Here is a 17080-nt window from a genome sequence, read left to right as displayed (position 1 = left end):
GCAAACTAATGCAAACTAATATGCAAACTGACGCAAACTAATGCAAACTGATGCAAACTGACGCAAACTAATGCAAACTCAATGCAAACTACTAATTAATGCAAGCTAACGCAAATTACTAATTAATGCAAACTAATACAAACCGTTAGCGGTGAAAATTAGGGTGAATTACAGCACCTGGACCTGGCTCTTCCCAGGCCACTCTAGCCCTCTCGAAACAGATATCGATCAAGTAAATCCATCCTATCGAAGAATGACTAACGTCACGTTTACTTCAGTATATCACACATCTCACCTCAACAATCAACAAAACTCGAAAAAAAAACCAGTTTATTGAAAAGTCATCAAATTCACATTTTTGACCAAACAGATGTCGTTTAGATTTTAGTTTGCTTTCAAAATTCAGAAAATGTAAAACAGAATGAAGCGCAGAAATACGGACTATAATCATCGGATCGATCATTGATGGCCGACCTACTAATTAATGCAAACTCAACGCAAACTCCAAGCAGGAAGGTCTCACCCGTAGCTCCCTGCTAGGATGCTCCAAGACACAACGGTATCGTAGGGTCTATCCTATGTGAAAACCAAGTACATTGTAATATCGATTACAAAATGACATCCCGAAATACTAATTAATGCAAACTCGACGCAAACTGCAAGACACAGCGCTATCCTATGAGAAAACCACATAAATCATTATAAATTTCGGAAAATGACACCCCGAAATACTAGCGTAATTAATTCAAACCCCAACACCCAACGTTATCCTATGTGAAACTGACCTAAATCGATTACAAATATCGGAAAATGACACCCTGAAATCTTAATTAGTGCAAACTCAAAGACAAAACGTTACCCTATGTAAAAACGACCTAATTTGATTACAAATACACATATCAGAAAATAACACCCAAAAATATAAAACAAATGTAGATTATTAACAACCTAGGTCTCACTGAAAGTTGAAACAATCAAGCATCAACGCTCACTCTAGCAGAAGCAAATGTTTAGTTAGCGGCAGATTGAATTACATTTATAAGGAAGAGTGGCGCATAGATGTACAAAAAACTTTAATCCCTAATGTTTGCACTATCGAATTTTCAACCAGGAGCTTCATTTTAAGAAATACCTCAAGCACTTGAATGTTTCGCAAGGAAATTTTCATGCAAATTCCGTTGCGCTAATCACAAATCCCAACTGTTTCTTAAAGATACGTGTATAGTCAATTCACTTCACTTCAATTCATTTCATTTTAATCGTTCAATAATAATGATAAAAAAGAATTACAGTAAATTCAGCGATACGAAGCATAACAAATACAATGTATATATGTATATATATATATATATATATATATATATATATATATATATATATATATATATATACAGAGAGAGAGAAACACGAAATAGTACATGATAAATAATAGATAATTGAACATGCATGCAAAGTCAAACTGAAAAGAACAATCGTATAAAAACGTGGCATAAAAACCGAATCAATTGGCATGATGTTCAAAACTCCAGAAACCTTCCCTGTTGCTATGTTTCCAGTCTCACCTCCCCCCCCCCCCATGTCAGCCCGAAACTGAAACAACTCAAACCAACTCGCCCTAAAATACGACAGAACAAGCAAATTAACACATACAAAAACAATAACAGTGATCGATTATATCATCATCTACATTTCTTGCTACATTCCACCATTTGTATTGCACATAATCACTTTACAATACTGAGATATACAAGATAACAAATATACTGTAATTATACGTCAATTTGCCAGAAAAAAATATGAAGGGAGGAGTAACGGTACAGAAAAGTAAGAAAAATAAGAATGGAAAAGGAAGCGGAGGTATAACAGCTCATTTAATAACATAATCTATATCAAACATCATCAGCTATTACATCGTAAATCCGAAAACTGTAAAATCCCAAGATGGTGATCCCAGGTGATGATGATAATGACCCGTCTGTGGCAAAGACTGTAAATATGACAATGATTATGATGGTGAAGCTGATAATGAAGGTGGCGATAATGTTGTCGTTGAGATGATAATGATGTTGATTAAAAACAAGCAAACGTGGGATCTTCAGTGCAGTTTCACTGTTTTACAATACCGTCCCAACCCGACAACTTTCCAAATCATAAATCACCGCAAATTTGTCCCCTGTCTATCACAATTCGCCCATTTGAAAGCCCAAGACTCCACTAAAACACCCGCTCATCACAGAAACAATTTCGACAAACTCCTGCTGACCCCTAACCTCCCTCAAATTACTCAATGACAGTAGTATTCCACGTGAAAACATTGGAAACAAAATTATCAGATAACGGACAGGCAGGCCTCTGGTAGCCCATTAAAGGGGGCAACTTCACGGGCGGCCTCGGGTAGTTCAGCTACTAATGAGTTAACGGGTACTATCAAAAAGTCTTATTGCAAATGGAATGAAAGGATTCAGATATCGGTTTGTCTTGCATTTTGCAGACTGCCGTCGTTTGCCAGATCTCAACCAACAAAAACATTGATGAAGGGGGTGTTAGGGGTCCCTCAAGATATTCACTATACTTTCCTAAGAATTTTTCCTTTAATTTCTAGGAATCAAATTCCTATAGAAATTAAAGATTTTTTCCCATTGCGATGAGAATAAAGTGGTGAATTTCATTACCTTTTCATTGCAGCCTCCTATAGTGAACATCGAAAGAAATACTGAATAAGATGTCACAAGAAATACCCGAAATGAAGGTGGATCAATTATCTATTGTGAAAAGAGGGCAGACATTTCTAGTTAAACCAAGTTTTGTAGTTATATAATGACACATGTTTAGATGATTATTGTCCCTTATAGTTACTGCATAAGCCTTTTCCAGGTCGTGACTTCTTTATCTGTAACGTGTCTTTTCACTCTCCCCCTCTTTCTCTTCATTTCTCCTCCTCTCGCTCTCATCTCCATTTTCCTTCATTCTTTGTTCACTTATCACACATATATTTCCGTACGTCTTTGTTTTTTTTATTTTCGCATTGTTTTTCTCAACTATAATATGTGACTCGTATTTCTTTCATTCTAAATTTGTACAGCTGTGCTCATGTCATCAGTTCTGGGTCCTTCTCACTATCCCCCTCCCTTATATTTCTCTCCCCCCCCCCCCCCGTCATATTTTCCTCTCTTTTTTTTTTTTTTTTGGTTCCCTATATCGTGTATTAATAGTTCTGCATTTTTTATATTTCTGTACATTTTCTTTGTTCTTTTCATCAATCGTATTTCACTCTCATTTACGTTATTATAGTTATTTTGTATAATCATTTATTTGCAACTCTGTTTGCATTATTGAATTGATAACGTGAAATATGACTTGACATTGGACTCCGATACCCAGAATATGGGCTGTTGAGTGAAGTAAAATTTTAACTTTCCACTAATCACAGCACTGCAAACAAGTGAAAGGAAGGTGTCGTTCGATTAACAGGTTCTGAAATGCAAACTCCTGAGCGTAGTTGGTCGTAAAATATGTCTCCCACAAAATAACTGACAATTGCTGTACCGAAACAATCAAAATCACATTAGCTATATTAATAGTTGCCTTTGTATAATAGTACTTCCATTAATCAGGGAGGTGGAAGTTCCACCTCCCTGCATTAATGTTTCTTCACAACAACAGATAAAACTAAACAAATTTATATGCAACTTATTTGACACATCGACAGTCTATCATTTGATTTAAGAGACAATTTAGGAATAGAATATCACAACAATGATATGTTTGAAATGTTAAATCCTTCTGTTCGATATCCGCTCCCCTCTTCATCTCTTCTTTTCCTTCTAAACTCAATTTGTGTCATTTATTCCTTCTCTTTCTTATCCTTCCATCACATTTTCTGTTATCAAGCGGGGCTGTAGTTTTAGTTGTTATTGTTATTTGCTTTTTTTAAATACCATCGTGGTATCAATACTTTGTTGTAGTTGTTATACACGTAATAGATATTCTTTTATTTCCATATATAATGTAGTAGATATTGTGTTTCTCAATATTCTTGATTTCAGTCAATTAAAGCAATGATCCCAGGGACATCGATCCGTTTCAATGATGCTGATGGGAAAGGGAAGTAGGATGAGTATGTCTCGGGTGTCATAACTTGTGGGTATTGTTCAGGACTATATAGAATATGGAATATGAATATGATAGATGAGTTACGAAACATGAATATAGTATCGATACATAAAAAAGAAATTACAAAAATGAATGAGGAATGAAATAAAAAACAAATAATGTAATAGGGCGTATTGATGAGTGAAAGGGGTAATAAATGACGTCACAAATTTTGATATTCATTATGACGTTAGGAGCTTAACTCATTTCACATAAATGACGTCATAGGTTGCATTAAAGGCATAATTTACCATTTGCAAATGCAACTAAAACCCAGCATTAGTGCTTTAAAATAGTTCTAAAACATGAGTTAGGGATAGAAACAAACACTGCAAAAATTTGAAGCCGTATTATCGATGTTAAGTATTGTTACATACACAAAATGTGAACAATAGTTATAATAAAAGTGTTTCCTGACTAAACCGTCTACAGTTCTGGTTTATTAAGAAAAAATACTGATATCTCCTTATATTTTAGGCTTTATTGCAAAAACTTTATATGGTAGAATGTTTTGTGATACAACAGACCTACACGTATGCATCAAATGTGATATCTTGAAAAAAAAATGTAATCACTGCTCCCAAAGGTAAACTGGACCTTTAATGTAATATCGGGGCGTGGCACACTCTAGCTAGGCACCCTACTCCCTGGGTCCTTCGCAAGTCCAAGAAAAAGTGCCCCACCCCCCCCCCCCCAAAAAAAAAAAATTGAACCCCCTGGGTCTGTGTACTCTTGCTCTGAACCCCACCCCCTGGGTCTGTGTACTCTTGCTCTGAACCCCACCCCCTGGGTCTGTGTACTCTTGCTCTGAACCCCACCCCCTGGGTCTGTGTACTCTTGCTCTGAACCCCACCCCCTGGGTCTGTGTACTCTTGCTCTGAACCCCACCCCCTGGGTCTGTGTACTCTTGCTCTGAACCCCACCCCCTGGGTCTGTGTACTCTTGCTCTGAACCCCACCCCCTGGGTCTGTGTACTCTTGCTCTGAACCCCACCCCCTGGGTCTGTGTACTCTTGCTCTGAACCCCACCCCCTGGGTCTGTGTACTCTTGCTCTGAACCCCACCCCCTGGGTCTGTGTACTCTTGCTCTGAACCCCACCCCCTGGGTCTGTGTACTCTTGCTCTGAACCCCACCCCCTGGGTCTGTGTACTCTTGCTCTGAACCCCACCCCCTGGGTCTGTGTACTCTTGCTCTGAACCCCACCCCCTGGGTCTGTGTACTCTTGCTCTGAACCCCACCCCCTGGGTCTGTGTACTCTTGCTCTGAACCCCACCCCCTGGGTCTGTGTACTCTTGCTCTGAACCCCACCCCCTGGGTCTGTGTACTCTTGCTCTGAACCCCACCCCCTGGGTCTGTGTACTCTTGCTCTGAACCCCACCCCCTGGGTCTGTGTACTCTTGCTCTGAACCCCACCCCCTGGGTCTGTGTACTCTTGCTCTGAACCCCACCCCCTGGGTCTGTGTACTCTTGCTCTGAACCCCACCCCCTGGGTCTGTGTACTCTTGCTCTGAACCCCACCCCCTGGGTCTGTGTACTCTTGCTCTGAACCCCACCCCCTGGGTCTGTGTACTCTTGCTCTGAACCCCACCCCCTGGGTCTGTGTACTCTTGCTCTGAACCCCACCCCCTGGGTCTGTGTACTCTTGCTCTGAACCCCACCCCCTGGGTCTGTGTACTCTTGCTCTGAACCCCACCCCCTGGGTCTGTGTACTCTTGCTCTGAACCCCACCCCCTGGGTCTGTGTACTCTTGCTCTGAACCCCACCCCCTGGGTCTGTGTACTCTTGCTCTGAACCCCACCCCCTGGGTCTGTGTACTCTTGCTCTGAACCCCACCCCCCCTGGGTCTGTGTACTCTTGCTCTGAACCCCACCCCCTGGGTCTGTGTACTCTTGCTCTGAACCCCACCCCCTGGGTCTGTGTACTCTTGCTCTGAACCCCACCCCCTGGGTCTGTGTACTCTTGCTCTGAACCCCACCCCCTGGGTCTGTGTACTCTTGCTCTGAACCCCACCCCCTGGGTCTGTGTACTCTTGCTCTGAACCCCACCCCCTGGGTCTGTGTACTCTTGCTCTGAACCCCACCCCCTGGGTCTGTGTACTCTTGCTCTGAACCCCACCCCCTGGGTCTGTGTACTCTTGCTCTGAACCCCACCCCCTGGGTCTGTGTACTCTTGCTCTGAACCCCACCCCCTGGGTCTGTGTACTCTTGCTCTGAACCCCACCCCCTGGGTCTGTGTACTCTTGCTCTGAACCCCACCCCCCCTGGGTCTGTGTACTCTTGCTCTGAACCCCACCCCCTGGGTCTGTGTACTCTTGCTCTGAACCCCACCCCCTGGGTCTGTGTACTCTTGCTCTGAACCCCACCCCCTGGGTCTGTGTACTCTTGCTCTGAACCCCACCCCCTGGGTCTGTGTACTCTTGCTCTGAACCCCACCCCCTGGGTCTGTGTACTCTTGCTCTGAACCCCACCCCCTGGGTCTGTGTACTCTTGCTCTGAACCCCACCCCCTGGGTCTGTGTACTCTTGCTCTGAACCCCACCCCCCCTGGGTCTGTGTACTCTTGCTCTGAACCCCACCCCCTGGGTCTGTGTACTCTTGCTCTGAACCCCACCCCCTGGGTCTGTGTACTCTTGCTCTGAACCCCACCCCCTGGGTCTGTGTACTCTTGCTCTGAACCCCACCCCCTGGGTCTGTGTACTCTTGCTCTGAACCCCACCCCCTGGGTCTGTGTACTCTTGCTCTGAACCCCACCCCCTGGGTCTGTGTACTCTTGCTCTGAACCCCACCCCCCCTGGGTCTGTGTACTCTTGCTCTGAACCCCACCCCCCCTGGGTCTGTGTACTCTTGCTCTGAACCCCACCCCCCTGGGTCTGTGTACTCTTGCTCTGAACCCCACCCCCCCTGGGTCTGTGTACTCTTGCTCTGAACCCCACCCCCCTGGGTCTGTGTACTCTTGCTCTGAACCCCACCCCCCCTGGGTCTGTGTACTCTTGCTCTGAACCCCACCCCCCTGGGTCTGTGTACTCTTGCTCTGAACCCCACCCCCCTGGGTCTGTGTACTCTTGCTCTGAACCCCACCCCCCTGGGTCTGTGTACTCTTGCTCTGAACCCCACCCCCCCTGGGTCTGTGTACTCTTGCTCTGAACCCCACCCCCCCTGGGTCTGTGTACTCTTGCTCTGAACCCACACCCCCTGGGTCTGTGTACTCTTGCTCTGAACCCCACCCCCCCTGGGTCTGTGTACTCTTGCTCTGAACCCCACCCCCCCTGGGTCTGTGTACTCTTGCTCTGAACCCCACCCCCCTGGGTCTGTGTACTCTTGCTCTGAACCCCACCCCCCCTGGGTCTGTGTACTCTTGCTCTGAACCCCACCCCCCCTGGGTCTGTGTACTCTTGCTCTGAACCCCACCCCCCCTGGGTCTGTGTACTCTTGCTCTGAACCCCACCCCCCCTGGGTCTGTGTACTCTTGCTCTGAACCCCACCCCCCCTGGGTCTGTGTACTCTTGCTCTGAACCCCACCCCCCCTGGGTCTGTGTACTCTTGCTCTGAACCCCACCCCCCCTGGGTCTGTGTACTCTTGCTCTGAACCCCACCCCCCCTGGGTCTGTGTACTCTTGCTCTGAACCCCACCCCCCTGGGTCTGTGTACTCTTGCTCTGAACCCCACCCCCCCTGGGTCTGTGTACTCTTCTTGCTCTGAACCCCACCCCCCCTGGGTCTGTGTACTCTTGCTCTGAACCCCACCCCCCCTGGGTCTGTGTACTCTTGCTCTGAACCCCACCCCCCCTGGGTCTGTGTACTCTTGCTCTGAACCCCACCCCCCCTGGGTCTGTGTACTCTTGCTCTGAACCCCACCCCCCCTGGGTCTGTGTACTCTTGCTCTGAACCCCACCCCCCCTGGGTCTGTGTACTCTTGCTCTGAACCCCACCCCCCCTGGGTCTGTGTACTCTTGCTCTGAACCCCACCCCCCTGGGTCTGTGTACTCTTGCTCTGAACCCCACCCCCCTGGGTCTGTGTACTCTTGCTCTGAACCCCACCCCCCCTGGGTCTGTGTACTCTTGCTCTGAACCCCACCCCCCCTGGGTCTGTGTACTCTTGCTCTGAACCCCACCCCCCCTGGGTCTGTGTACTCTTGCTCTGAACCCCACCCCCCCTGGGTCTGTGTACTCTTGCTCTGAACCCCACCCCCCCTGGGTCTGTGTACTCTTGCTCTGAACCCCACCCCCCCTGGGTCTGTGTACTCTTGCTCTGAACCCCACCCCCCCTGGGTCTGTGTACTCTTGCTCTGAACCCCACCCCCCCTGGGTCTGTGTACTCTTGCTCTGAACCCCACCCCCCCTGGGTCTGTGTACTCTTGCTCTGAACCCCACCCCCCCTGGGTCTGTGTACTCTTGCTCTGAACCCCACCCCCCCTGGGTCTGTGTACTCTTGCTCTGAACCCCACCCCCCCTGGGTCTGTGTACTCTTGCTCTGAACCCCACCCCCCCTGGGTCTGTGTACTCTTGCTCTGAACCCCACCCCCCCTGGGTCTGTGTACTCTTGCTCTGAACCCCACCCCCCCTGGGTCTGTGTACTCTTGCTCTGAACCCCACCCCCCCCTGGGTCTGTGTACTCTTGCTCTGAACCCCACCCCCCCTGGGTCTGTGTACTCTTGCTCTGAACCCCACCCCCCCTGGGTCTGTGTACTCTTGCTCTGAACCCCACCCCCCCTGGGTCTGTGTACTCTTGCTCTGAACCCCACCCCCCCTGGGTCTGTGTACTCTTGCTCTGAACCCCACCCCCCCTGGGTCTGTGTACTCTTGCTCTGAACCCCACCCCCTGGGTCTGTGTACTCTTGCTCTGAACCCCACCCCCTGGGTCTGTGTACTCTTGCTCTGAACCCCACCCCCTGGGTCTGTGTACTCTTGCTCTGAACCCCACCCCCTGGGTCTGTGTACTCTTGCTCTGAACCCCACCCCCTGGGTCTGTGTACTCTTGCTCTGAACCCCACCCCCTGGGTCTGTGTACTCTTGCTCTGAACCCCACCCCCTGGGTCTGTGTACTCTTGCTCTGAACCCCACCCCCTGGGTCTGTGTACTCTTGCTCTGAACCCCACCCCCTGGGTCTGTGTACTCTTGCTCTGAACCCCACCCCCTGGGTCTGTGTACTCTTGCTCTGAACCCCACCCCCTGGGTCTGTGTACTCTTGCTCTGAACCCCACCCCCTGGGTCTGTGTACTCTTGCTCTGAACCCCACCCCCTGGGTCTGTGTACTCTTGCTCTGAACCCCACCCCCTGGGTCTGTGTACTCTTGCTCTGAACCCCACCCCCTGGGTCTGTGTACTCTTGCTCTGAACCCCACCCCCTGGGTCTGTGTACTCTTGCTCTGAACCCCACCCCCTGGGTCTGTGTACTCTTGCTCTGAACCCCACCCCCTGGGTCTGTGTACTCTTGCTCTGAACCCCACCCCCTGGGTCTGTGTACTCTTGCTCTGAACCCCACCCCCTGGGTCTGTGTACTCTTGCTCTGAACCCCACCCCCTGGGTCTGTGTACTCTTGCTCTGAACCCCACCCCCTGGGTCTGTGTACTCTTGCTCTGAACCCCACCCCCTGGGTCTGTGTACTCTTGCTCTGAACCCCACCCCCTGGGTCTGTGTACTCTTGCTCTGAACCCCACCCCCTGGGTCTGTGTACTCTTGCTCTGAACCCCACCCCCTGGGTCTGTGTACTCTTGCTCTGAACCCCACCCCCTGGGTCTGTGTACTCTTGCTCTGAACCCCACCCCCTGGGTCTGTGTACTCTTGCTCTGAACCCCACCCCCTGGGTCTGTGTACTCTTGCTCTGAACCCCACCCCCTGGGTCTGTGTACTCTTGCTCTGAACCCCACCCCCTGGGTCTGTGTACTCTTGCTCTGAACCCCACCCCCTGGGTCTGTGTACTCTTGCTCTGAACCCCACCCCCTGGGTCTGTGTACTCTTGCTCTGAACCCCACCCCCTGGGTCTGTGTACTCTTGCTCTGAACCCCACCCCCTGGGTCTGTGTACTCTTGCTCTGAACCCCACCCCCTGGGTCTGTGTACTCTTGCTCTGAACCCCACCCCCTGGGTCTGTGTACTCTTGCTCTGAACCCCACCCCCTGGGTCTGTGTACTCTTGCTCTGAACCCCACCCCCTGGGTCTGTGTACTCTTGCTCTGAACCCCACCCCCTGGGTCTGTGTACTCTTGCTCTGAACCCCACCCCCTGGGTCTGTGTACTCTTGCTCTGAACCCCACCCCCTGGGTCTGTGTACTCTTGCTCTGAACCCCACCCCCTGGGTCTGTGTACTCTTGCTCTGAACCCCACCCCCTGGGTCTGTGTACTCTTGCTCTGAACCCCACCCCCTGGGTCTGTGTACTCTTGCTCTGAACCCCACCCCCTGGGTCTGTGTACTCTTGCTCTGAACCCCACCCCCTGGGTCTGTGTACTCTTGCTCTGAACCCCACCCCCTGGGTCTGTGTACTCTTGCTCTGAACCCCACCCCCTGGGTCTGTGTACTCTTGCTCTGAACCCCACCCCCTGGGTCTGTGTACTCTTGCTCTGAACCCCACCCCCTGGGTCTGTGTACTCTTGCTCTGAACCCCACCCCCTGGGTCTGTGTACTCTTGCTCTGAACCCCACCCCCTGGGTCTGTGTACTCTTGCTCTGAACCCCACCCCCTGGGTCTGTGTACTCTTGCTCTGAACCCCACCCCCTGGGTCTGTGTACTCTTGCTCTGAACCCCACCCCCTGGGTCTGTGTACTCTTGCTCTGAACCCCACCCCCTGGGTCTGTGTACTCTTGCTCTGAACCCCACCCCCTGGGTCTGTGTACTCTTGCTCTGAACCCCACCCCCTGGGTCTGTGTACTCTTGCTCTGAACCCCACCCCCTGGGTCTGTGTACTCTTGCTCTGAACCCCACCCCCTGGGTCTGTGTACTCTTGCTCTGAACCCCACCCCCTGGGTCTGTGTACTCTTGCTCTGAACCCCACCCCCTGGGTCTGTGTACTCTTGCTCTGAACCCCACCCCCTGGGTCTGTGTACTCTTGCTCTGAACCCCACCCCCTGGGTCTGTGTACTCTTGCTCTGAACCCCACCCCCTGGGTCTGTGTACTCTTGCTCTGAACCCCACCCCCTGGGTCTGTGTACTCTTGCTCTGAACCCCACCCCCTGGGTCTGTGTACTCTTGCTCTGAACCCCACCCCCTGGGTCTGTGTACTCTTGCTCTGAACCCCACCCCCTGGGTCTGTGTACTCTTGCTCTGAACCCCACCCCCTGGGTCTGTGTACTCTTGCTCTGAACCCCACCCCCTGGGTCTGTGTACTCTTGCTCTGAACCCCACCCCCTGGGTCTGTGTACTCTTGCTCTGAACCCCACCCCCTGGGTCTGTGTACTCTTGCTCTGAACCCCACCCCCTGGGTCTGTGTACTCTTGCTCTGAACCCCACCCCCTGGGTCTGTGTACTCTTGCTCTGAACCCCACCCCCTGGGTCTGTGTACTCTTGCTCTGAACCCCACCCCCTGGGTCTGTGTACTCTTGCTCTGAACCCCACCCCCTGGGTCTGTGTACTCTTGCTCTGAACCCCACCCCCTGGGTCTGTGTACTCTTGCTCTGAACCCCACCCCCTGGGTCTGTGTACTCTTGCTCTGAACCCCACCCCCTGGGTCTGTGTACTCTTGCTCTGAACCCCACCCCCTGGGTCTGTGTACTCTTGCTCTGAACCCCACCCCCTGGGTCTGTGTACTCTTGCTCTGAACCCCACCCCCTGGGTCTGTGTACTCTTGCTCTGAACCCCACCCCCTGGGTCTAACACCACCCCCTGGATGTGGCACATGGCACATGGTGTTGTCCGGTCGAGTCTTTGTGTCTTTTAAGGAAATTAATTTTTTTCTATATCTTTTTGTATAGTCTTGTTTACTACGTGATATGGGACACGCCACGCAGTCACACCAACACACATTTTATTTTGAAATCATTTTGTATACTGTGATGTATACAAAGCGAAGTGGGTGTCACATTTCACACCTTCACAACACTCCCGAAATTAGAAGCCTGAATAAATGAATTTTATTTTCCATTTCATTTTGTATGCCAGAGTATATAAGATAAATATGTCAAAAGTGCAGAGTGTGCAGACCCCAGGGGGGTGTGCTGTCACAGTGCTGACTGGATAGGCACTGTGACAACACACCCCCTGGGGTCTGTACACTCTGCACTTTTGACACATTACATCTTATATACTCTGCATACAAAATGAGATGGATGTCACATTTCAATCTGGGCACTCTGAAAATAAAGACAAACACGTTCTGAAAATATTCTTTTAAATTTTCATTTCGTAACGTTATTTCATCTTTATTGCAATCATCTACAAGAAGTCCATGAAGCAATCTGCATTTCCACTAAAGATTTGATGCTTGAGCAGGTCTTTGAGATTGAGCGATTTTCAAGTCTCAAGATGAAGCTGTCGTTATTAGAGGGTAATGTTATTCAGCTAAATGTCTCGAGGCAATGGTGAATACCATTATAGGACATGCATCATAAAGCACGTCGCCAGCTATTTTGTTGGTTTCTTGGGAAGAGAATTAAAACCAAAACAAGGGTCTAAATTCATTTATTGGAGAGCCTCCATTCAGTCTTATGGTTTAAGATATTAGTAGATTTATATCGTCTGTCAGGAAATGCCAAAATGGTTGTGGATCTAGATATTATCTAACCTTACTTGATGTGCAAATGGTTTTAACAGCAGTTCCAACCGAAAGTATATAAAATTACAATTAAAAGCGAAACTTGTTCGCAGTCATTTGCCTTCTAAGATCATTCAGATTCTATCATAAAGGAATAAAGTTATCTGGGATGAAGCAAAGAAACAGCCAGTCCCCAAAAAGACAGTCAAGTCAGTTACTAAAAACTTTAGATGCATTACCCGGGATCGTAAAAGTCGTCCCCACCGTGCTGACCAATGTGAAGTGCGGGAGGGGAGGCTCCGGCCGTCGAAGATGGCTCTATGGTCAGCTCTAGTAATGGGTTGTTTGAGCGTGGATTAGTCTCGTTGGTTGTATGCCCCACTAAGGCAATGGGATGCTCGGCATTCTGGATCGTAGACTGGACAAGTAACCTGTAGAAGTATTATTAACTAGAGACATAAAAACATGATATCAATCATAAACTTTTCCGCAATCTACACCTCACTACACTGATCAGAATCGGTATTACTTTTCACTTGTTTTTTAGTTTTACTTTTTCAAATAAAAAGAAAACCAAACGGAAGTCGAGGATATAGATGATACGGTGGCACATGGCATGTAGTAGCATAGCAATTTTCTATAATTTCTGTCCCAAATATGGAATTCAAAAACCAAAGGCAATGAGAGCTTACAACCAATACATTATCACCGCTTAAAACCGTATTCTGCTAAAATGATGTCCACTTGAGCTACCTGCTAGATTCTATAAATGGTTACGGAACCTGTACAAGAGATAAAAGAGATAAAGTGGCATATTGAACACGCCCTATACCGTAACACAAGTGACACAATATATTGCAAGCATAGATTTAAAAGACACGACTAAACTACTAATGGCCCATTCGTGGCGGGTACAGGTGGACTGGTGTTTGCTGCCGGGGATGGCTCCGTGGTCGGTCCAACAGGTGTCCGAGCTTGGATTGGTCTCACTTGGCTGCACGTCCCCCATAAAGGCCCTTGGGACACTCGGCATGGTGGGCTTGTCGACTAGCATTCACCTTTGATACGACAGGTATAAAAAGTATAAGTAACCAGTTAATACAGTTTCCACACAAACAATGTTACATAACATAACTTGTAAACATAAAAAAGCATTGCACACATTGTGTGTAGTTTTTTCCTCACTGAGACCATAGATCTATATAGTCTACAGTTATTTCGTGAAGCAAATAAATAGATAGATCAAAGAAATAGAGTGCTAAATGTGTTTTACTTATATCTGCTTTGAATACCGGTACAAAGGAGCCAAAGTAGACAGCTGCCCAACTCCTGGGAGAGATGATGTCCACGAAACGGCCGTGTGGTCCTCCCCGCTCCTCACCGGTATGATGTCGGATGCCTTGCTGCAGGGAAAAATGACTCGTTCCTCAGCATGCACGACTCCTCCATGTAGCATAGACTCTCCTCCAGCGGTGATACAGGCTGGTCTCTATCCACGCTGTCCCCTTTAATACTTTTCACTGACTGTACCCCCTAGCCAATGACAGGAGTAAAACTCTCTTCAACGCCCAAATGAGAAAATCCCTCGTTTTCATTGGTGCTCACAAAATCAGCAGTTTCTCAATATATCCTGTCACGCGACCCAAAGTGGGTGCTGTTAACATTCCTAGTCAAGGGATTCCAATCATAAGTCTAATTTTATTCAAATGCATGCGAATTCCCGCCAACGATGTTATGTGGGGCAGACTATACTAGAAACAATACAAAAGGGGCAAAATGTCCATTGACAAAATACCGTGTCTTCATTGGTGCTACGAACAAAATCAGCTGTTTCTTAGGGTAGGCCTGGCCTATCACACGAACCAAACTGGGTGCGGTTAACATTCTTAGTCAAATGATTCCTTTCAAAAGCTGAAATATATTCGAATGCATGCGAATTCTCGCTAACTGATGCTGTGTGAGGCAAACAAACTACGAACATCACAAAATAGGCAACCTGACCACTCGATCGATGCCTTATCGAGAAAATGCCGTGCTTTCATTGGTGCCAACAAAGTCAGCAGTTTCTCAGAGTAGGCGTAGCCTATCACACGACCCAAAACACTTGGTACGGTTAACATTCTTAGTCAGTTGATTCCTTTCAAAACCTGAATCGTATTCAAATGCATGCAAACTCCCACCACCTGGTGCTATGTGAGGCAAGCTACTACTAACATTACAAAAGGGGCAACGTGACCACTCCCTGCCTCATTAACAAAATACCGTGTCTTCATTGGTGCTATCGAAATCACGCAGTTTCTAAAAATAAAAAAATTAAAAAAAAGTCGCACAAGGATCCAAACTGGAGGAGGTTAACATTAATGTGCTTGCTTTCAAAACATGAATCGTATTCAAATACATGCAAACTCCCGCCACCTGATGCTATGTGAGGCAGGCTCCTACGTTATACGGACGGTACGAAGGGGCAACCTGATCACTCGCTGCCCTAATGACAAAAAAATACCGTGTCTTCATTAGTGCTATCGAAATCAGCACTTTCTCAAAGTCACCCAAGTATCCAAACTGGGCGAGGTTATCATTTTTAGTCAAGTGTTTCTTTTCAAAATCTGAATCGTATTTAAATGCATGCAAACTCCCGCCACCTGATGCTATGTGAGGCAAGGCACTATGAACAATACAGAAGGAACAAGATGTCCTCTGGATGCCCTATATGGACAATTCCCCGTGTCTTCATTGGTGCGATCGAAATCGGCCGTTCTTTAAAGATGCCTATCACGACGTCCGTCTCAGAGGTGTTATTTAAACAATCTATCCTTTCTTTTCTATGCCCCCAGATTGCTCCGTATCGTTCAGATGTTACACGCTCTATCGCAGGTTTTATACTGAATTGCTTTGACCATTGACATTCATCACCCGTTAATTACAGTTTCTGTCAAAGGCGTTACAATAATATTTTAAACATGCTTTCCTACTTGGATCCCATCATAACCGCCGACAGCCTAACTGAAGGAAAACAGGGAGGCGTTATAGAGTGGCTTGGAACATGAAACACCAAAGCCAGAAAAATGCTACTTTTTCAATTGTCATCCTACACATATAGGGCCTACGCATAAATTTGCAAAATCGCGAAGAGATGTCACTTCTTTTCTAGTAACCACCTGCCTGCGCCACCAAACTGAGTGCAGATAACATTTTCTAGTTAAGTGAATGCTTTCAAAAGCTGAATTTTATTCAAATGCATGCAAACTCTGACTGCCTGTTGTTATGTGAGGCAAGCAACGGTGAGCATTACAAAGGAGGAAAACAAGCAAACAAGTCTCTTCCTTCAAGACAAATTCCTTGTCGTCTCCAGTGCTAACAACCAGAGATTCAGCAGATTTCATACACTATATTACGCAATCAAAACAGCTTGTGCTTTACATGGGGCCTGTCATATGAATCCTGCAAACTGTGAGAAATTGAATTCTATGATTACTCAAGCAATTATCGGCGCCTGTTGCCTTTGAGGCCAACTTCTGTAGACATAACCAAAGGAGCAAGCTGTGTAGACCTACTCCCTACCCTCATGACGAAATCCTTTTCTTCACCAATGCAAATTGAATCAGCAGTCCCCCCCCCCCCCAGCTCCTATTATATTTTTTATGTAATTAGTCGTAATACTGGTCTTAGCAGCCATATTGGAATTCAAAATGGCGGGCAAACCGTTCGTCAGACAGATCACATTTTTCCATTTCCTAATCAAGCGTGTTATGATATTTATGTGCAACCAATTTCAGCGACATTCGTCATTTAGAACTTAAAATAGGGATTTTCAACTTTTTGGTCGAGGCGGCATACTGAAATTCAAAATGGCGGCCATTCGATATGTTTGTCAGACATTTCAAATCCATCCGTCACATGAATTTGAAGTTAGCATGTCCAAAAGCCCTTGTGTACGAAATATTAATGCCACAAGTCATTTAGAAGCCAAGACAAGAATCTTTAAGCCCTAATTGTTTCTTCATGGCGGCCATGATGATGGAATTCAGGATGGCGGCCGACACAGTGGTCATGTCTCTTTGATCCTGCATTTTTTTAAATCAGCGCCCCCAAAATACCTCTCGAAACAAAATGTACTCATTAAGATGCACATAATCAGGTGTCGGCGACGATCATATACATCACAGAAAGACTGCAGTGAACAGTCCATGTATATTAGGTCCATTGTAGGGCCAGCCTCCGGCAAGCTTTGCAACTTTTGTGAATCATAA

Source organism: Diadema antillarum, unplaced genomic scaffold (assembly GCF_040938485.1).
Source record: "Diadema antillarum isolate AM-2024a unplaced genomic scaffold, OU_Dant_1.0 scf00000008, whole genome shotgun sequence".
Taxonomy (NCBI): Eukaryota; Metazoa; Echinodermata; class Echinoidea; order Diadematoida; family Diadematidae; genus Diadema; species Diadema antillarum.
The sequence above is the reverse complement of the archived record's forward strand: the minus strand, read 5'-3'. Positions refer to the sequence as shown.